Source organism: Ptiloglossa arizonensis, chromosome 12 (assembly GCF_051014685.1).
Source record: "Ptiloglossa arizonensis isolate GNS036 chromosome 12, iyPtiAriz1_principal, whole genome shotgun sequence".
Classification (NCBI taxonomy): Eukaryota; Metazoa; Arthropoda; class Insecta; order Hymenoptera; family Colletidae; genus Ptiloglossa; species Ptiloglossa arizonensis.
In genome coordinates, this window is record NC_135059.1 from 1,251,787 (window position 1) to 1,273,867 (window position 22,081).

The 22,081-nt window shown below is 39.1% G+C and overlaps 1 protein-coding gene and 1 long non-coding RNA gene across 2 annotated transcripts in view; one reads left to right on the forward strand and one right to left on the reverse strand.

The window, feature by feature from the left end:
• LOC143153391 (uncharacterized) overlaps positions 1-17,239 on the forward strand; it is a 127,284-nt gene extending 110,045 nt beyond the window's left edge. The window contains exon 6 of the long non-coding RNA XR_012993807.1: positions 12,843-17,239. This is a non-coding gene — a long non-coding RNA (uncharacterized LOC143153391). The remainder of the gene's footprint in view (positions 1-12,842) is intronic.
• LOC143153410 (uncharacterized) overlaps positions 1-22,081 on the reverse strand; it is a 182,456-nt gene that overhangs the window by 82,107 nt on the left and 78,268 nt on the right. The window lies entirely within an intron of this gene.

Below are 22,081 nucleotides of genomic sequence, written 5' to 3' on the forward strand. Positions count from 1 at the left end.
TTCGAAGTTTTCTAAGGAGTACGAGGACCGTAAATTCGACAATAGACGACCATTTCTACGTACGTAATCGTAATTGGGACTTCGGAGTTGAATCAAATTCATTATCGATTCTCTGAAATTTTATTTTAAAATTCGTAAATAAAAGAAATGCATTTTTTTTATCATTTTATGTCGTTGAATAGTGTTGCATGATCCAACATTTCAAAAGAAAAATCATATTTATGATTTTATTATACAGGTTGATGTAAATGTTCCTTTTATAGAAGAACGAAATTTGTTTCGCAAACTAGGTGCCCTCCGGCCCTTACCTCATCGGTGAAATACGAGTACTGATATTTGACAAACATAAACGCGACTAATTCTCAATGTTTACTGTTTCCACGTACGTAAGACAGTTCTCTTTGCGTACATCTCCGATAAAGTTTAAACGTATACCCATTCGGTATCAAAAGTAAAAAAGCGTAACACCCTCCGGCACGAACTTATTAAGCTCGTTAATGCGTCAAAATATATCTTTACCTTATGCAAGTGAGCCATTAATTATGCAAAGTTTGCCGATGCGGTGCAAAGAACTTCCGTGCAATGTAAATAGAACGATGTTGTTCTCCCCGTGTACGTTTATTTATCCAAGTCGACTAGGCAGTTCCCGCTGAAAACTGATTTGCACTACTTCCTTAGCCATTTATGATCCACAATATACTAATTTGCATATTTTTAAACTCTTAAATCTGCCTGTTCCCTTCCTTATAACTACGACGAACCAAGGAAGGACTGACGAAAACGAAAACTTTACGGAAATATTTAATATATATATAATTCGAATCGTAATTTACATTGAAAAAATAACACATCGATAGTAGTTCGACCTTTACTCGTTACTAAATTTTTATATAAGGATAAGAATAAGAATAAGAATTTTGCTCACCATCGCGTCAAACACCGAACAAAACGATACTCTAATTGTAGGTATGAAATAAATATCGATACGATTGGGTGTGAATGAAAAGTATTTGGAGTAGAGCGAACGGCATCGAGCGATGTTTATAGTTTACAGTATGATATCGGTTTCGGGAGTGTGCACGGATCATTTGGAATGTGTCTAGAGTTTTTAGGCTCCAGAAGATGAACGTGGCAGTCGAAAAGAGGGTTTTATCGAGTGTGAATGAATCGTGGTTAGAAAGTCGAGACGTGTGGATTATAGAGTGGGACTATCAAAGAAGTGTATCGTCGTAACCTGCCTGAATGCCTAACATTCATCCGTATAATGAAAAATTTCGATAAAGGGAAAAGGAAATTGAGAGTGAAGTTTCCATTCCTATTCCAGAAAAGTGAAACGCGGAGAATTTGACTCGTGAACGAGTTTTTAAGATTCGTGCAAATTTGTTTGTCTCGACGTTTCGACAGGAAGTTCGCTCGCTAAAAGTTGAGGAATTTTTCGTTCTCCGGGGGAATCGACGAGCAAACGCGAATCTGTTCGCGTATTCGTTTCAAATGGTTGCAAGTATAGCAGCGGTCGCGAAATTTCCTCCATAAAGTCGAGACCCAATGACGCTTCTTGCTGCTCCGTGAACCAAGAAACTATGTATAGCGCGAATACTCGGCTAGCACATGTGATGCACGTTAACTGGTAAACCTCATAAAGCCGGGATACTAGAATGTATAATTACTCGTGCATTCCTGTGTAATGCAGGCCCCCTCCGTTTCGCGTTGGGTAGCGTTACCCCGAGAACCATGATGCATGGTTAAGGACACGTGCTTAAATCCACATAAAGGATATTGCGAAGTTTTAATACCACCTCTATTCCGCATCGGGGATACGCATTGCTTCCATTTACAGTCGACTTTTATCTCGTTCCTCGTACACCGCTGTCGTTACAATTTAGAAATATAACGGTCGTCCCTCGACAGAGAAACCGCAATTACAACAGATAGTGTTCGAAAGTGGCCATTTTTGGTACTCGTTGGAAAAGAAAAATGTTTGCGCAACATGCGTCTGCGCACCGTAAGAAATCATCGATGGCGATTTATTTAAATTTCTCGCGAAGCGAAAAAACAAAGGTACGTACACGTGCAAACTTGAAATCGTTCGGTTAATATAATTTCAGTGTCGTTTCAATTATCGCGCTGTTAGAAATTTTCTATACCGTTGGCATAAAATACGTTCTAACCGTGTGATCGGTTGAAATTATTTTAACCGAATTATTAAAATTTTTATATCGTCGACTGACCGTCCGTGCCGATGAATTCTATCGATAACGAGAAGATCGATAAGGGTGAGATTACACTCCTATTAGTCGAACGTGTTCATTGATGTTACAGTAGAATGTCTAGGTACGCCGCAATAGTATAACAGAGGAGGTAAAGTAGGACGATCTTATCGGATAGGGTTAGTGTCCCTGATTGACCAAAATTCTTGGAAGCGAGAATAGCGAGTAACAATCGCTACACGACTGCAGGAGCACGTAAGTCAATAAAGGATTTATATCGGTTAAAACGTCGGAGTAAATTTCTTTTAAAATCTATAATTGTGCATTCGTATATACTACACTTTTTCGTATATATCAGATTTACGTTTACAATAAATGTTTGGTAACGTCCGAATCGAGAGTGGGTTAACTCGGAATCTCGAAACGATACAATTTCGAGTCAAGACCTTTCGAACGATACGCAAGTCGTCCATTTCAAGACACGTGTTTCATAGCTGTCCCAAAATGTTCCTTAGTTTCTTAAATATAAATGAGAATAGCACGTACGAGTAGAAATGTAAATATCAAAGTATATTCTACATAGGAAATATAAATAGAGAGCGGTCTCAAAAATAGATCGCACTTTGAAAAAAGATTCCTAATTTTATAGGAAAAACTTCGATTCTGCGAAAAGATACGATTAGAGAGCAGCGCGCGAAAACTTCGCATTCGTCGTTCCTCGGGATGCGCGTGTCGCGTAAACAATTTTTTATTTCGACGAGTAGGAAAAGTGGACAGTCTCGAGTATTGTGTTTTCGAACCTAACCCAGACAAGAGAGATCCCAAGAGCTAAGAAATTCCGACAACGTTCGCGCGCAGGCCACATTTCGTCGTGTCCTGGCCCTGCAAGGCGAGATCTGATTTTCAATTCGAATCGAGGGTGGAACGAAGATCGACGATAATAGGAATTCTGTGCGCGTGGCGGAAAATTTCGTCGAGTGCGAGGGCAAACAGCCGGCCCTTTCCGGTGGCGCCCCCTACTTTTTCAGCACCATCACGCGTGAAGTCACGGGTCGTAAAGTTTTGCGACTCCTCCGAGTACTTCCGCGAAATGGATTCTACATTATAGTCGTCGTCTCGGATGCCGATAACATATCCTCGATGGCATTGAGATATTAAGGGCACTGTTTTTTCTTTCTTTCTTATAAAATCTCTCTCACGCACACGCAGACACTCCGGTCGAGATGCATCAGACGCATTCCATTACGGTCGCGAGGCGACGAGCCTCGAGTCGATGCATGCGTATTCCCAGGGAAACTGACAGAGTGGCATCACCATTTTCTCCGTACTTACATTTTTTCCTCTCCCGTCAACGGTCGTCTTTCTTTTATTTACTCGACGTGGGTGTTGAGAAAAGGTAGCTGCATTTTCGCCCGGGCAGGAATTTATAGCAAACTCGAAACGAAACGAAGCCAGATTTATCCGAAGATTGGAACAACGCTACCGAAATCTGATAAATCGTAGACATCCAACGTCGAAATCGGAGAACCCGGGGATAAGAAAAAGATATTTTTACGAATACGTCGTAGCTTCGTCCTCCGTGGTTACCTTCGTGGAACGGAAACATTCCTTTCGTTTTGCACATTTACCACAAATGGACTGATCTTTTTTTACAAATAGTATCGCGATGCTGTCTCGGATATAATTGATCCATCGATATTTGAAATGGACACCGAATATGGCACGGTAGGTTATGCTGCGTGACTCGTGAACTTTTTGCGACTTAATAAGCAAATTCATTGTATTTATCACACACGCGCAAAGGTACGTATAATATATTCGAAAGCGCGTGTACTCTGCAAACTCCTCGATACTCTAAATAAGCAAACTGTAGACGAACCGAGTTCCTTGTCGATAAACACGACTGCCTAAATTATTCACGCCACATAATCGAAGTATCTCGATTTCGATGTTGATGAATGAGTCGGATGGTAAACCATTCGACTGAAATTGAATCGGGAGCTAATGCAAGCTCCCGCTGAGGCATCGTCGCATCGACAGCGGCTAATAGCTCTGCAAAGACCGGGAAACGTTGGTTCTCGGGATTCAAAAAGATCGTTCGCTCGTTAGGAAACATTACCGGGACCTCGGTAGTTCCGTGTTTATTCGAGGATGCTGGAACCGAACGAATGACGAGCCATTTACGATTCAGCATTTCGCCAGAGGCGAGATTGCGGAGTCTTAATTAGGTACCAACGAGGCAGTCGTTGCATTTATATGCATCTCTGCATTCTTCCTCCGCCGTGATTCGCGTTTTTGTTCGATCGAGTTGCTTTCGAACGATTCACGCATTCGAGCTTGGTCGATGTAATTTTCGTTCTTGGTTAATTTCTTTAATCTTTCTCGCGATCCATTTCTGTAAACGTCGACTGTTTACTTAACTCGTAGAAAGCGATTCTCGACCACTGTGCGGATTGCTTACGTTTATCGTTCGTTTGCGTGCCCGGAGTCACAATTTTCAACTAAATCTTAACACTGTAGTATAAACCGTTAAATATGGGGATAATTTAATCTTCTTTTTATATTTATCAACTTAAGAAAGGTTCGATATAAAATTGAACAGTTTGGTAGAATATTTTTTTCAATTCAACATCGAAATCTTTCATAAGAATTCCATTCTAAGTCGTGGATACGATCTGAATATCTTCGATTAACAAGCGCAAAGTTTCGTGTAAACCAAACGCACGAATTGCTTACATAATGCCAACCAGTTCTAGGTATTAATAGACGTTGCATCACGAACGATCTCATTATCCGTCCAAGTTGCAACACCGTAATAAATAAATTGAAAAAACGACGGAACATTCGCGTAGACTCTGTAATAGAAATTTTTCAATACGCGTACTGTTGCGAGAGTGCTCGTATACGGTAAATCAGCAATATTATGGAAGATACGAGAAGTAAGATAAGATAAGAGCTAAGATATAGGTAATCCTATGGCTGGTGGATTGTTTATAGGTTCAAACTGCAGGTATTCCGTGAGAATAATATTTATAAAGCTCGATCGGTATGTTACAGTGTACGAAAATTGTTCCCAACGTTGCATATTGGTACGACAAAACTTGATACTTTGTAAATGCGAACACGTTCTACATCCTCGTACATTCTTTGTAAACTACGGCATTTCACGCAAAATTAAACGCGTACGCATACATTTATACGACTGATTGTGCAATATCTTCTTTGTTCCTGATATTTCGTCCATTGGGGTGCATCCACCAAACGCGAAATGCTCGGTGTGAAATTTTCCTATTTCGCGAGCGTCTATACATCTAGGGTTTTTGCCACAAATTCAATGGGTCTGGGTTAGGTGTACGTTCTCCGTGGTTTATTTATTTTTAATTTTACGAACAGCATTCGTGCTACTACTTCGCGAAGATTTCCGTTGGTATTTTCTTTTCATCGCTAATTCTACGATATCTGCGATCGCGGACGGGACTGTTCGTTCGTCTATCAGTGCGAGATCACCCGAGAGAATTCGTTCCGTTGATGTTGGTGGACATTGTGGGATTTCGAATCCCGAGACGTACGCGATCGAGTAACAACAAGGGATCTCGTATAAAAGTGCAAAGAGATCGCCGCAGCTATCTAAATCGCGCCATTGCTTGCCCGGGGCGAGATTTACGGCACGGTTGGTCCGGAGATCATCTCCTATTTTTGACTCGAATGCGTCCACAGTTCGGCGATTGCGGTCGTTTAAACTCGAGACATCGGAAACTTGAGAATTACCCGGAAGAAAGAAACCGCCCTATCGACGCAGCGAAATTGGATCGATCGTATTTTATTCGCGATGAAAATTTCACGATTAATTCTGTCGTTCAACGTTACGTCGTATTCGTTTCTTACTGTAAGTCCACGTGTACCGTTCTATTCTCTCAGTCTTGTAATCAAAGGAACAAATTTTTATTTTATTAATCGTGTATATTAGGACCTTGGTTATTCTTGGTGAAAATTTGACGATTGAAAAGTAAAGACCGTCCTAATGTACATTCATTTGAATTATTTAGGCATTTATTATAAAAGGAACGCGCAATACGTTTATTCGTGTATCGTTTCAAAGGAGAAAATAATTCATGAATTAAAGAAACGTTTCGAAATCTGTCGTGGTTGATCCGGTATGATTAATTGTTGTTGATCTGTTACGATTAATCGCACCGATCGTATCAATTATTTCGTCTCAACGAAGCTGTGCATCTTCGGTTATTATAGAAGATATCGATCGCGAAAAATATATCGAGAATTGTTTCGTACAATTCCAAGAAGCGCGAATACTCGCTCGACTTGGGTGTCCGCAACGGTGCTCGCAACTTTGATCGCCATTCACCGGTCGACAATCGGGATGGTTAGATACAATCGAGACATACTTACGACTAGTCGTTAGCTCGATTCGATTACTTATCGCTTGGAAAGCTTACAAGCAGTTACGTTCCCGGCGATAGGTCTTCGGTTAATCTCCAATCAGTCGCCACTCGGAGTTGGAATGCAATCAATTGTCACTCCGGTCAGTCGATCTGTATCTCTAGTCACGAGAGGCTCGCTCGGAAGATCAATCGGTGCTGAAGTTACACAGACGGGTGTCTGAAATAATCGTCACCTGTCACACGGTGAAATATACGCACGTTTTGTCGGTGAATAGTTTCTCAATTAATTCGCCCTATTAAACGCGCACTTTGTTCGACACGCGCAAGTAAGGAATTAATTCGCCTGATTATACGGGCGTTTAACATTTACGAGTTTCTCCAATTAGTTCACTTTAAGGAACTTAGAAAGCCGCACCTTTGTGCCGCGGATGAGTTTGCATTTATCCGGACTCACCATACTTCGCACGAAGTATGACAGAAAGGATTTAAATGTTCAACTGGAGGCTTTTAAAGCTCGTTTCCTTTGACGGCTTCGATGAACGGTCCGTGAGCTATTCATTGGAACGTTACGGGAGACATTCCGAGCAAGCTGAGTGTAGAACACGCAAAAATGTCTACGGTATGGGACGTTGCATCGAGTCAAAATTTACATACACGATTCCGGGTTGCTTGACAATATTAACTGTATATACAGGATGACGCCACTCCTGTTTCTGATTATTCATGCCGTCAGATGTAACGAGAATATCTGATATTACGCCTTTGACGGCACTAAATTGCGTATTAATTAATTGTACAACGTAGCCGATCTGTAATTACATTAAAGACAAATTTCATCAAGGCGTAGCGATTACAAGGTAAAGTAATCTCGACTATAGATACGCAAAACTCAACGGTTGTCCGAGAAATTGAACATTATACGCCATCTTTGAACCTGTGAGAGTTGTCCCATCGTTTGTAAAAAAGTACGACCCACAGAATCGTCCAATAAAGTGAACATTGACGAGTATTCCATTACTCTGTTCAGTTTCGTATTAACTCTTATTTCTCTTTTAGGAGTTAAAGCATTCAAATCGAACCGAAACCTTGTAATGTTTCATTGTATTGTCCTGTAAAACGTAGCAATGATCGATTTAAACAACATAAACGAAGAGCGCTCGAAAAAGTTCTGTTCGGCTGAAATAAATTCGTCAAAATGAATTCTAATTTCTGGTAATAAACTCTATCCTCCACCTCTACCTTTTGCTACGTACCTCGCTACGTTTCCCTCTTCACCGGATACCAACTAATTATCTCGAGGTTTCAATTTCTCGAAAGGTATATAATACGGTGTTAATGATACTATCTCCTTCGCAATACGCATTCATTCGTAACATGGTCGAGAGATCAAGGACCCATTTCGATCGAACGATCGGAAGCGATTATTTTCGCACTGCTGTACGTATTGTATATTTCTACACAAGGTGTCCGATTTTAAATTATAAAGAACGATATTCACTTGTTCTATTTCAAAAGTTCTTTAGTAGTTCTTTATCGTTTTATTAAAAAATCGTCCATAAGTAAATAGGTAGTTGATATATTTTTAAACGGTAAAGATTATTTTAATGACACGTGGTTGAGTTTGTACTACGATATGAACAACGCAATCTTTTAGAACGTCACTGACACCGTTTGCATACACGAGACTATTCGTACGTTTACACTTACAACTTTCAACAAATGTAATATCTTCATTAAACAGTAGAGTACGTACAGTAAGGAGATTTAAAATTGTATCGGTAAAATTAGAAAATAATTCAACGATATTTACAGTATTTACAGTATATTTATTACATTGGCGAAGTGGTATACAAAATCGTGCAAAGAAATTGCACAATTCATAAACAGTAGCAAGTCTATTGTACGTTAAATTGTGAAGAAATTCACATGCCGAAACGAACATTTTAAATAAGCCCTGTTGTGGGCGATTAAAAAAATTAACTACTTAATGTACATATTTCATTTGTTAAATGTTACAAATGACTCGTATTCAGCTGGAAATGATCGACCAACTTTTTCTAAAAACGGGACCAGCTGTAACGTTCGCAACAACAATTGGCACATCGTAAACTCGCATGCAGCGGGGGAAAACAACGACGTATGGGTAAGTTTCTTCGAAATAAGGGACGCTTGTGCAACGTGTCTGCATAACCTGTACGCTGAACGGTGTCATCAGGCCTGTAGGCGTTGCACATTTCGGAAACTGTTCCGAAATGTAACTGGTAGATCTTCTGCCTCCATCTACATATCCAGAAAATGTGTGCCTGGAGGGAGAATTAGATCGTCGATACGTAATCGACCGAGTTTGATCGTCGAATCCTCCTCATCCCTCACATTGGACAGATGTAGAACTTTTCGCTCGAACCGCGAACTCCGCATCGGAACTCGAAACACTCTATATCATTTAAATATTCAAACTCGAAACACTGTACCTCGAATTCGAATTCTCGTTATTTGCGTTACTTTCACCTATACTGTTAACATTATTTAAATATCGTATTTCGAATTTCAATCTTTGTCATTCGCATTCTTTTCATTTATGTCACGAATGAATATTTCGTCACGGTATGAATTACAATTTTCATTCGCCAAATAATTGGTTCCGTGAACTTTGCGAGATCTCTGCGTCAAAAGTTATTCAATAGGTTGTTCGATGAGTTTCATCGAACGACAAAACTTATCGAACAACCTGGTACATATTGAACACAGAAGATTTCCGTACTACCGAAATCTATAGAATCGAAGAATTAATTTCACAAATTGCTTCATCGAGTCCTTGACGATGGACCTATCCCTTAATCGATGTTCCCGAGAGGCAGTTTCTCGATTCGTCAGCCGAACAACGGACGCTTTTTCTTTGGAAAGTATCGAAGGGGGAGAGAATGCTTTGTAAAGTATAAAACCGCGAGGAGGAGGTTGAGAAACAGTGCGAAAAATATGAAACGAACAAAGCGAAGAAGCGAAGGATTCTAGATGAACGGGGACCCGGGGAGAAAGTAATGGAGAATAAAGAATGAAGGTGGAACGTGGGTGGGATAGAATGAAGCGGAAAAAATGCAGAAGGGGGACTAAGAACGGTAGAAGAGGCCGAGAAACGTTGAGCTGCCAAATCCAGTTCGCTGCTTTCTCGAGGCTCAAGATTGATGGAATAGCAGATTGCTGGTATTCAGAGGTCCTTCGTCGTGCTCTCGTTTCATCCTGCTCTTCGGAAAGCGCTGCTTTCTTCTCCTTTTCGCTCTTCCGGAGTGCGAACAGAGGAAAGTTGCGAGATCTCTGCCCCACTATCCCCTCTCTTTGAATAAATTATCGACCGGATGCGAGAAGCATCTTCGAGGGTCCTTTTCTTTTATTCCATTGGTCTCCGAACGTTCTGCCAAACGCTACGACTCTGCTTGTTTCGTCGACGAGGTCCTGGGAATTGCCCGAGCTCGACGAGTGGCCGCAATAATCGTGTAAATATGGATGGAGGTTGCCCGAAGCTCGAAACGTGGTCGGAATCGTTTAATGCGAAACGTTTCGACAATTCCGGCATTAAGATTGTAGCGAGCCTACCAGGTTTACGATACGGGTAAAACACCGCAGTTCGATTCTTCGCGAAACAACTACGACTCGTCTATTCGGCACGGGACGTTTCTTCGATAATATTCGACCGAGTTCGAAGTGTTCGAAGCTGCTCGACGACGTATATGATTTTTGCGGACTCTTGACTTTTTTTTCTCAATCGTAATACACACAAGGCAATTTTTTAAATAAGAGTGTCCGATCGCTTAGCAATGCGCGTTTCTAGTTTCGATCACAAGTGGAAAGGCCCCGATTTGAAATAATTATTTCTACCATCGTTTCGAATCATCGAGCATGGGACACTTGGTACTTTAGATACCAATTTCCGACGATAGAAAGGAAATTCACCCTCGAGTCATTTTTGCCATTTGAGTTCAACACAATTCCAATCTGGAATCAGAAAACCAACAGTTTTCCGCGGCTCTAGCCAATAAGAAAAACACGCGTGAAGAGAATCATACGTACCAGAGTTTAGAGGCGATAATATTTTGTGTAAGAGAGATAATCGACCGAACCGACTAAACCGATCTCGAACTTTGAAATTAGAATTCAAGGGATCGCGAAAAATTCTCCATACAATTTTGAGTATTGAATTTGAATAAATATAGGAGGGTTAACTAATATTTGTTAGTCTCTTGGCAAGTCCTTCCCGACTATTAATTAGCATACTACGTGCAAATACTCTATTTGGTATTCAATCGGAAAATACGGATATCAAACATCTCGATTCGTCCCATCGTTGCCGACGAAAAACCAACGAAAATGTGACGATCGCCGGTAATTGTACGGTTGCTATGTCGGATCAAAATCGTTGCCTTGATTTAGTTTCATCGAGGTTGGATCGAATGGTTCATCGTTATCGTCAAACAACTTTGAACTGGAATTATCGAGTCTCGTTAACTATCGAATCCCTAGCGAATGTAGACCTTCGACAAAATATCAGAGTGATTAATAAAGAGCTGCAGAATCCGATTCCTCCAGGTCCAATTTGCGTTGGCTTGTCGAAAAATAAAGGAAATTACATCTTGATGACGAAAAAATAGACGGTGATCCTTGAGAAATTTTTTTGTCGATACTGGACACGCAAAGTGAATTTTTTTTTACCATAAACAAAACAGGTAAATTTTTAAAGGACATTTTCGTCTAATTCTTTATATTTAGAACCAACGATAAAATCCAGTTTCGTTATACGTAGTATCGATTCTTTCATTCGTTTCACGTGCGCGATTAATTATTAACAGACAAAAATTTACATGTTTTTGGTTTACAGTTTGCAAAACGAGGCCACAAGGTTTATCGGTGCAACCGAGACCACGAACTTTGCTTTCAAAAAGTTTGATAGTGAACGTCACGCGTTTCACATGTTACATAATTGCTAAGAGCATTGAGACACGTTAAAGCGTTCAATATCCCGTAACTAAAGACAGGATACGCTCGTACTTGGAAATTTCTTTTTATTTCGTAGCGATTGAACCGTCGTTTTTGTTTCCTAGCGAATAAATGTGTTCTCTTTACCTTACCGTGTTATACAGGAACATCTGACGATATTCCTCGCCTCAAAGATAAAGCATCTTTGATACCGCAAACATTATCCGATCACGATAGATTGAACGGTGCTACCAATCCTTCCATAACTCGAACTAATGACTATTAATTCAATTTTCTGGTTAAGAATGCCTGACTGCTGCTGAGCGCCGTTAACGAAGCGTAACTAAGTAGCTGCCTCGTTAATATCTATTAGCTCCTTAGAACGAAGCAAAAAGAAGGGGAGGTTTCTTCTCCTTGGATCGAGCTTCTGTTACTTACGCGTACAGATCCGCGAATTCACGACCGAGCCTAACATTATCGGGGTTAATAATCAAGGTGAGTGGTCTTGTATCGAAACGAGTCGTTTACGACGCGATATCGCAACCAGACGCATGACAAATCGATAACAGACTCGTTCCAACCGCTCTTCTTTTACTTCATGTCCCTTAATCCTCGCTGTTCCGCGCCTGACTTTCTTTGAACTCATTGTTACAACGCGTAGTATTTGAAAATATATCGCGATGCTGCGCATCTTCGCACGTTTAATTGAATTTGTGTAAATGAAAATTAATACGACTGTTATATAGTGTGCTTGTATTTGTGATCAAAGGAGAGACTATTTTAACTAATGTCTGCTGCTTGAGGTACGTTTCAATGTGTGTGTTTGATTTTTGTTGGCTCGTACGTTGATTTTTCTATAGTTTTGTTCGGTGGTTAAAAAGTATGCTAAAAGCAGTAAAATAGCATGGGATTGATGGCTATGAAGCATGCGAAGGTTTCTCGATCACGGGAGGCGTAAGGTGTACATCTGGACGTCCAAGTAAGGTCTAAAGGCGACTTGGAAATTTCTCCAGGTGCAGCCGAATGTAGGGCAGTGTAAATTCTTTATTAATTAAATTAATAATTAATTCTTATGTCTTCTTAATTAATTTTGCGCTTTAGCAACGTGTCGTAACAATTTTCTCTTCCATATTTTTGTTAACGATTATATTTCATCCAGACCGGACAATTATTTAATATAACCGAAAACTACTGCATCTCGAAAATTGTAACGACGTTGAACATTACGTAAGTGTGTTTTATCGTATATCTGTTTTCGTTGTTTCAGATTATCTTCAATCGGAAGAATAAGGAACAACGTGCGATCGTGCGAAGAGAGTCACTCGTTTACATCAGATCTAAGACTTATTTTTCCAATGGAGAACAAACGAAAACAACGAAGACGGACACACGATCGTAGCGAAAAGAATCACACATTTGTATCGAAGCTTGTGTGCAACGATCGCATGATAAAAGAGCGAGTGTTAATAGGAAAAGGAAGGGAAAGCGTTTCATCCCGGGCCTGTTGGTACACTCATCAATGTTTCATCCATGGTTACGAATCGACGCAAAAACTCGGCTTTATTTCTGTGAAACCTCGCCAAACACTCGATTGAAATATCCTCACGACGCTGCTTTTGTTCCATTGTGAATAATCGCGAAACCCATCTTGCGCACAGCTTTCTCATGTCCAAATTTTCAGTCGATATGCGACGTGTATTATTTTGTGTCTCGCACACTTTTAGTCGACGGTCCATCCAATACTATCTTTTGGATATTTCTCACCATTTCAGACGTAGTCACACCATTTGGTCGACCACTGCGACGATGTTCGTCTTGACAGCTCGTACGGCCTCGTTTAAACTCTGCCATCCAATATTTTACTGTTATAAACAAAGAAGCAGACACTCCAAAGTAGAATCTAGCTCCGCTTTGACATCGTTTAGAGCGAGGCCTTTCGTATGAAAGTATCGTTCGCATAACGGTAACCAATTTTTTCCATGTTTACAAATTCACTGAGAGCATTCACTATTGACGGCTGCCAAACAAGTACTAAATGACGTAGCGTCGTCAAACTTAAATTTTATAAAGTTGGTATTTTCTCTTTTAGTAATTTCCTTAGTTAGTCAAGTTGGGTGCTTCTGGAATTACCCTCGTAGCAAGCCCTGTCTTATACACCGGGATATTGAGAGATCGGTGAGGATCGTATATACTAGGTTGTTCGATAAGTTTTGTCGTTTTTTCCATTGTAGAAAAATACTATGATACTTCAACTTTGAACAACTGTAAATATACGAACGAGTCGACAGATTTACACGAAACTTCACACATGTTCATCAAACAGTAGTACTATATTTAAAAAAATAGAAGGACGAACCTAATAGCTTCATTTCTTATCGCACGACAAAATCTATTGAGCAACCTATTATACCGAACTTGCGAGAAACGATCACCGATCGGTTTCTCTCTGGTGGCGAATATGGAAGGTGTCGCCACAAGAATATCGTATAGCGCGACAAGCTAACCAGACAGGAAGAAGGATAAGATTCGGTTCCGGTATCATCGCTGTATCCCGAGCCATTATCAAGATTGTGGTAATACGTGAATATGAAAGGAATTGCGTGTGGTCCGGAGAAAATCTGAAACGTTTGGAACAGATGAGCGAGTGAAAGACTGTTTTCGAAGCGTGAAAGACGGGCCATCGAGATGGCGTCACACTGTGAAATTTTGGGCGAACGTGGCCAGATGCATGGAGTGAAAGAGGTTAACGATTAGAATGAAAGGGAATGAATGTGAGAATATAAGGTGCGAGAGAAGAGATTTTCCATTGTTGGAAAATAGTCGAAGCGTGCCGTGTCGCGTGAAATAAGAATAGCGTAGTTTACGTAGTTATAATTTGTGTGCTTTGTTAATGTTTCGTTCCTACTGCTACCTCGTTTGATATACGTATATCTTAAAACTTTATTCACCTTTGTTTCACAATAACCGCCAGTGGATAAATTCCTACAAGATTATGGTTCCGCAACGATCGATACTTCGTGACGATACACGTGTACAATTGTACACGATCGGTACTATGGTTGAACTCGTAGCGTGAATCGACCGAGGAACTCGAGAACTGTTCAATGAAGCGGGAATGAAAGGGATCGGATAAAAAGGCTGGTGTTCCAGAAAATATAATTAAGCCACTTATTTATTAATGCGGCGACGAAAGAGCGCTCCGTACTCTCCGGAGAAACCGATCACGATATTGGAGAACACGAAAGTCGCTTCGCCATTGGAAAGGAAAAACTTTCCGACAGGGAAGAAGCTTTCCATTCGAAGAGCTTTCATCCGGCTCGAGTAATCGAAACGACACTCCTTTCTGCGATGTATAGGGTGTGTCGGTGAAACGTATCGGGTGCACACATTGTAAACGCGCGGATATTTTTCATAATTCGACGACCGAAAAGTGCCACTCGTGTGACACTTATCGCGTATCAAGCTCGATGCTTGAGTATCACCGATGATACTTACCGAAAGGAACACGATAGATGTTTTCGATATTCATTTCGGTATCGCACACTCCGTACAATGCGTTTGTTATTTCTTTACTCGTTATTTGAAAGATCGATGAGACACGATTCTGATATCGACTGGCAGAGGAAAATTATTTTTTTAGACATTTATAAAGCTCGTGCTGTTTCGTACGTCACTACGGATATGTATGAAAAGGGAAGAGCCCGATAATATTATGAAAAGCGTATGCAAATTTCGCAGTCGCATATTTGGGCACCCAACACTACAGAATATATCCCGTACAGAAAACGTAACGAAATAAACTGGAACTTTTGCATGCCCTTCTAGCGTTGAATCTGGTAACATCGTGCACTCGAATAATTTTCCAATAAAACGCTTCCTCGTTCTGTTGTTGCGTTTGTCCCGCTTCTTTAATGTATCGCAGTTCTATTGTTTCCTACTGACGAGATAAGGTTCTCTTGATTCCCTGCCCCGCTGGATCTTCCGAGATCTCGATTCCAAGGTTTCGAACACCTTTCGCCTCCTTTCCATTACTCTTTTTCATTCCGCTGTCGACTTATCTTCGTCTTATCCTTTGCCGTGTTACTTTTCTTTCCGCCTGTTCTTGCCTCGTTCTCTTTTACTCCATCTTGAGAGATTCCTCTCGATTGCGCGACTCAGCCTCGCGTTTCCTCGGCGAAGCGGAATTACACGAGGACCGAGGCCGAAACTTCGTTTCGAGCCAAATTCCACCGACACCGGGATATTTTCACCGAGTGGCGAATTTCTCGTGGCCGATGACTAGGGCGGCCATCGGCGTAATTCCGGGAAAAAAGTTTTCCCCGATTCTTCTCAAATTTCCATCGTGGATGGAAGTAACGAGCAAAGGGGATGGGAACCACTCGATTCGTTCTGTTGTAAAATTACGCGTTGATACCCGACGATGTAAAATTGTACGAGCGATCGCGATTGCTTTCGCGATCGTTTACTTTCCTAAGCTTTCCGAATCTTGATGTCGAATTGTATTCGCGCTTCGTGCCAGCATTGTAAGCATCGTGATTCGAAATTGAACGTATTCCTGGAAATGGTATCCTCCTGTTGAAATAGCCAAGCTGAATTTCAGTAGTCGTTGCGTTTGCAACGATACAATTGACATTATATCTAATACGTCGAACATTGTTGTGGAAAGAATTCTCAGGGCAAAATTACACTATTTCTAGGGGCACGTATGAAATTTTTAGAAAATTTCAATTGTCTTCGGACGTAAATATCTCAAGCTTAAGTAATCAGAACGGTATAGTTATCGAGGTCGTTGAATTTGTTTGTTATACTCCGTTAGGATATCGATAAAAACATGTTCGCTTCTTTGATAGAAGTTCAAGAAGAAAGGTTGTTCGTAAAAAAGAAATGGGAATTCGTAATGATAAAATATTTAAATTCAAATACGATTGTAACGTATGTTTCAAATTATACTCAAGTGTAAGCAATTAAAATTTGATATCGCAGGAACGAGCATTTCCCGAATTCGACATTAGAAATTCCAAGTAAGATTTTCTCGAGTTTCTAAAGTTGCAAGGGAATCATATCCAATGAAATACGATGTCGTTTATAAATCATTGGTCAACGTTTCCTGTCTTTCCATTCCACCTCATTATCGTTTGTGTCGCAGTGGGAGATATATATGCGCAAAGTAAATGGTTTTATCGATAGGATGATATCTCATTTTCAACGAGAAAGGACGAGAATTAAGGACACGTGAGTTAATTCTTATCGACTTTCGAAAGGAGAACGCACATTTCCATTTGAGACGATAAAAGACAATATGGTGTAAGTAAAAGTTTCATTAGTCTTGTTCTAATAAATTATACAGTCACATTTTTGTAACGTATCGAAAGTTGGTGCAGGATCTTATCATAAATAGTTGGTATAAGACCATTTATTAATAAGATAATAAGAGTAATAAGAGGACTTATGTTCCAAGAACATGTCCTTGGAAAGAATGAACCATCGATCGTAATATATGTTAATTGTATAAAATAATTTCTTCCTGAAAAATTTGTTCGTGTTGCCAAAAGAGAAACGAAAACTCTTGGGGTGATAATGTATTTGTAAATGCTTTGTACACCAGGACACTAGTTCTTCTAATGGAGTATGTTGCTTAAACTTTAAGGGTGAATTCGGTATACAAAATAATAAATAATGTTTGTATGAATTTTTTGTCTCTTTTTATTAAATCCCTTTCAGAAATTGTGATTACATTTTGCGAGTTACTTCGTATAAATGGTGCGTACATTGCAACGACAATGATTGTCCAGCTGCTGAATAGTTTACCGTGTGTCCGATGTACTTTCAACGGAGGACTACTCGTACAAATCGCAGTATTCTATTCTTTTCGCGCGATGCCGGCTAGATATGATTTTTCTGTTTCGCTGGAGCTCCATTTTTCACTCTGTTACCCCGGGTAATTATCTCTCACATTTGATTTTGAAAGTTCGCCGTTGGAGCTCTGTGAGAAAAAATTGCTTCTAATTAACGGGAGTCGGTCAGTGGGAATTTATTGGAGTCACGAAACACCAGAGTTGAACTTAAGTGGGAGGTTAATTTCTGCAAAGACGAACTGCTACAAATGGAATGAAATCCAGGGGGAAGATTATTAATGCTGATCGTGATTGTTGAAACGTTGATAAATTAGCCGAAAGCACGGCACTGTAAGGAAATAATTGTAAATTGTGCCGTGACATTATGATAAACGATATTAATAAATACGAGTCGGTAAAATCCTGACCATGGATCTGTTGATTGTAAGTTGATTGTGAATTGTGTTTGAATTTTCAAGTTAATTAAAATTTGCTGGGATTTCCACTTACAATATTCCTGGTTTCGTACATTCTCTTGTTTCAATTAAAAGCATCATATTCCTCACTATTACAGGGAATTATTAAATATAATGGAATTAAAAATTCATTAATAAAATCTGGCTTCCAATTGAGCGGTCTGAGTGAAATTCTAAACTTTTTCGTACTCCGGGAAAATTTTATTCAGTATTGAAACAAAAGTATAATAATAACCGAATTTTCCTGTTTTTAATGTACGTTTTATGACTTTAAACGTAACGTGTTTGGACTAATGTAAATTACGTTTGATTGCAGTTGAAAGTTGAACTTTACATACATGCTAACATTTTCGTAATCTATGGAGTCGTGTAACTAAGGCTTAGATGTTTTCCCGGCATCTATGTTCTCGTAGGTAAGGCGCAAGTACAAAAGTCGAAGAATAAGGCATGTAAATACCTAAGTGCATGCATACGCACGAACAAAGTTTATGAATTTATAAAAGACAATAGAATATTTAAAAAAATATTAATTATTGAAATTCGTTCAAAAGCGATGGAATTGTATTCTGATTTCGGCTGATAATTAGGTACTCAATAAACATATACATGTGTTATAGAAATAAATTATAGACAAATATTTCGAAAATACATTTAACAATAAGTTTATCAGGAAATATATCCCACAACTTCGTTGCAGCAAGAATTTTTTTGTAAAGTAACGTGAAACGATAAAAGTATTGTATAAAATTTTGAAATAAAATTTAATGATCTTCCGGAATGAGAATATTAATTTTCTTCCGCAGTAAATCAGCAAGTAATGGTCGAATGATTTCTTTATATCGAGGAAAATCTTAATCGATGAAGTATAATAGTAGAAATTCTCGAATGAAGTCGAAGTAATAGAAATGAATAATTAGCATGGTATAATGAATTTTGAAGAGATAAATGTTAACTAAAAACATTAACTGATTTTCAGTTCCACAATTAAAATGCATTACATGACTTTACTTTAAATTTATCTTGATCCAGATCGAATAATCGAAATTTGATAGTGATTCTGGAACTATCGTCTTTCGAATTGTTCCGTGAAATTCGCGTTAATGATATCTTTCACGTGGTACCGAGCGTTTCCCTGGTATTGGAAAACGATGACAATAAGCACTTACTGACTCTAGTTACTGTTAGATAAGTGTGTAATAGGTTCGACACAATGGCAATATAAAATTGAAAGAAACTCGAGATTTTTGCTTCTTTGCGCTCTATCTTCATTTTATCGGCTTCAGAAGATCGGATAAAAACTGTTTCACTGGTTAATTTCAATATCGTATTGGAGCAATTATTATTCCAATACATATTACATTGGAACAATTTATAACGATAGCGTATAAGATACAGAATGTATCGTAATTTAAAAATTGTTCACGTGAACGTCAAAGAATTCTATTTTGTAATCGACAAACATTTGTGATGATATTAATTACGCTTCGCTGGTACAATAATTTTCATGCTCACACTAGGTATGGGTATGCATGCCGTCGTTTTAGCCGTAAATAGCAGTTAATATACTCATACATGAATTATACATTATCGATCAATACTGTTGACTCATTGAACAGAATTTACATGACGATTGACATGCTGCAGACAGCGTCATGCATTTAAAACTACTTCGTGAAATTTCTGTGCAGCGTTGGCCATTCGTTCCTCTGAAGGTTCACTCGACTTTTTATACGCCGGGGAAAAGATTTCTCTCGACGTGCAGCACTTGAAGCTCTCGTCTCTCTTTTGAGGCCTTAATCTTGGGTGGATTTTTGCCCCCTTTTTCGTCTCCTAACTGTTGCTTTTTTTTACCGGGTCGGGTATTTAACCCAATATCTCGTTCCTTTCAATTTCTTTTTGCCTCGAGTGTGGATTACTGTCGGCACATTTCAACCTTCACTTGCACGAACGATAATTTAAACCGAACGGTGTAAAAGTAATACTCTAAAAATGTTTAGACAGTCAAGAGTGTAGCAGAAATTTATTTCGATCAAAGTACTTGCTGCTTTATAATAAAATAAATATAAGAATAAGTGGTCACGGAAGAATCGTTTCGAGTTGAAACTTTCACTATTTTGTTCTCTTTGGAAGAAATATTAATTTTTTCGTACATCCAAAAATTATAAGTACATAACAAGAGCACAATGTTCTCCTTGACTTTATTACTGTATCTTTATTATAAGGCGAGTAAACGGAGATTACGAGTATAAATAATAATACCTTTTCATCGTGTCAGGATTGCACGCGGTTAAGAGAATTAATGCATTCGTTATCACCATATGCAATTACAAACCTCATGTAACTTAATAAACACTTCCTTCCTTTCCCTTATACATATTCATAGTTTTTCTTTACGCGTTAAAATTACATTGTATGCAAAGCATTTGACACGAATTACTAATAACTTCGAAGAAGTAAATGTCATGTTTCTCGTGTATTTAAAATACATCCACCTACGAAATAACAAAGTCTCGAAGTATATTTCTCAAAAAGGAGAGATTAATACCAAAAGAAAACAAAGGGAATATACTAAACATCCCCAGTTACTTCGTATGACTAATTATTCTAATATTTACATTTGTTGTTTCTTGTAGTCAAGATTTATCAATTTCGTTCTCTTAAATCGCGTATTCGTAATCATTTCTCAATACAGTCCACTTGTAGAAATATTCGTATTCGATCGATACAAAAATATCTAAAAAATTACCCGATACGTGCAATCCTATGGCAATCCTACTTTCTTTGGAATATCCCTCTGCGCCGATTCGGTGTAATTATGTCGATTGTCTATTATCTCAGAAAAGTCCCACCGGGGGAGTGTTCTCGATAGAATCGCAGCTTTTACCGGGAAAAACACAGAGTACAAGTAAAAGCGACATTAAAGGGACAGCCTCGCTGACACAGCGGGTTCTTTGTTCTCGATGAAATAGATTTCGAAGTACAGATTCTCCAAACGTATTCCTGTTAGTCTAGAATCTCGTGATGTAATCTCGATAGAATTTAAATGACAAAAATATCTGACTTATATATAATAATTCTGTCTTTGTCACAGTTGTAGATAATATTCACTTTGCGATACAAATTTCTCGTTCGGAAGCGCGAAGGAAAGGAGAAAAGGTGTCTCCTTGCACGATTCTTCAATTGCGTTTATTTATTTTGCGTAACAATTGTATCGACGTGTTATCGACACGTAGTTCATAGGTTAATCACGTTAAGCGAAAGCTAGTTATAACCAAAGACGAATCGATAATTTACGATCGACTCTTCTGAGCAAACGAGAACCTCGAAACTACCGTTTCTGATGGTTCGAACATTGCCCGAGAAATAGGGACACTTGAGATTCCTGGCCGATCGTAGACCACCGTACACAGTACATACATTATTGTTGTAACAATCGGTCGTCTTGGAATCTTGAGACACTAAGAAAGGGAAAGTTAACGTTTCTTCTCTCGTTTAAGAATTTTACGAAACACAGGACTCACGTCCACGTAAAAACTAAAGTCAATCATCGACGAGCATTTTCATCATCGCCTCGCAATAGAGAATGTTAAAGTTTACGTAAAATACGGTAGACTCCGAACACATCGGGTCATTCCACCTTGTAAAAAGCACATCGGAGTTCAGGTACAAATAATATGTGAAAGTTATATCACAACTAAGTCACTTTAATAATATCTCGTTTAAGTAGTACAATCGTGTTATTAAATATAATAAGTGATATATCAGCCGGTGTGTTCTGCATTAAAAATGCATCGTCTCGCTATCGTCGCAACGATGAAAGGTGGTTTTTATGATATTAATTTGAAGCAAAACGAGAGATTTGGACAGTTTATCGATTGTCTCCGTGTTGCGACGTGCGGTGCGAAAATAATAGTCGCTAGTTTGCAACTCGATGAAAGATACTTTCAGGTATCGCTCCACTTCACGTTGTCGAATTAATCGCAAGTGCATATTGAATTAAACCAGTCGAGTTGAATACGAATCACTTTAATACGAACATATTGACAGCTGAAGTTGAAATATTATATGGATTGAACAGCGGTACTGGTCAATACCATGGTTAAGTCAACGTTTCACGTCTCTATGTTTCTTATATAGCATTTTGGCGACTAACGGATGCACCAATCAACTATTAGCATTTTTCTGCTGTGAAAACT